This window comes from Hipposideros armiger, unplaced genomic scaffold (assembly GCF_001890085.2).
Source record: "Hipposideros armiger isolate ML-2016 unplaced genomic scaffold, ASM189008v1 scaffold_381, whole genome shotgun sequence".
In the NCBI taxonomy this organism is placed as follows: Eukaryota; Metazoa; Chordata; class Mammalia; order Chiroptera; family Hipposideridae; genus Hipposideros; species Hipposideros armiger.
The window spans coordinates 455,166-456,380 of NW_017731731.1; the positions used below are offsets into that span (position 1 = coordinate 455,166).

At 42.6% G+C, this 1,215-nt stretch overlaps 1 protein-coding gene across 2 annotated transcripts in view; it reads left to right on the forward strand.

Annotated features, from left to right (window-relative positions):
* The window catches only part of CFAP298 (cilia and flagella associated protein 298), a 12,519-nt gene that overhangs the window by 1,003 nt on the left and 10,301 nt on the right, over nucleotides 1-1,215 (forward strand). The window lies entirely within an intron of this gene.

Below are 1,215 nucleotides of genomic sequence, written 5' to 3' on the forward strand. Positions count from 1 at the left end.
GCCACCTGTTGGCAGCTCACGGCTGCTCAGCCCGGGCTGACTCGAACCGCTGTTGCTCAGAGCTCAAACTCTTGAGCGAGCTCTTAACCAACTGAGCCACTCAGCCGGCCCTTAGAACGTGCGCTCTTAACAGCAAGGTTGCCGGTTTGACTCCCTCATGAAAAAGAAAAATTAGTCTGACCCCATCAAGATAGTGAACATGAAAAAATGGGAACTCACACAGTGTTGGTGAGAGGGTAAATTGGCACATCAATTCTAGAGAGCAATTTAAGTGCCCAGTAAAGTTCATATACTCTATCACAAGAAATTTGACTTATAGAGAAGAAGGTCTAGTTACTAGACCTTCTGCGGAACAGGACATGCATTGCTTGTAATGGTGAAAACTAGAGATAAACTAACCATCAATGGGAATGGAGTGACATCTTCATTCAATGGACTACTATCCAGCAGTAGAAGTAAGGGGTCATAAGATGACCTTCACCTTAGGGAGGCAACAGTACCTAAGATATTCAGAGAAAATTAGCCAAAATGCACAAGACGACACAGATGTCATCTTTGTCTTGAAATTCAGAACCCACTTGGATGGTGGCCAGAGAACAGGCTTTGGGATGACTGGTAATTACTTAAACCACACTGAGAAAAAGCTACACACAAATTTGTAAGACATGGCCTGCAGGAGAAGAAAAAGACCTTAAGAGAACACTGAAGGGATACAATAAAAGGATAAAGTCAGGAGGACTACAAAGGCAAAAATCAGTGCTGACAAAGATTAACAATACTACAAAGACTCTATCTGCAGTAATTTGGCAGATTTTCCACCAGACATTTAATAAACTACATATTTAAACAAAACTGGATGGCCAGTACATGGGTTTTCTACATTTTCCATTAATATACTATTTAAAAGTATACCCAGACACCCTATAATACATGAGTTTGTGGATAAATAGTTCTCACTAATTAGAAGGCTATACTGCAAACCAAGTTTTAAGCAGGAGTGGCCTTGAGTATGGAATTGGATTCACAAGAAATAGGGGATACCGTATTTGCCGGCGTATAAGACGATTTTTTGGCCCTGAAAAATATGCCTCCAAGTGGGGGGTCGTCTTATACGCCAGGTACATTTCAGATAGACTGCCCATAGTGCTTGCCCCGTGCCATAGTGGCCTCCCGATGCCCGCCCATTTCATTCCACATACCGTTCAGGCATCAGCA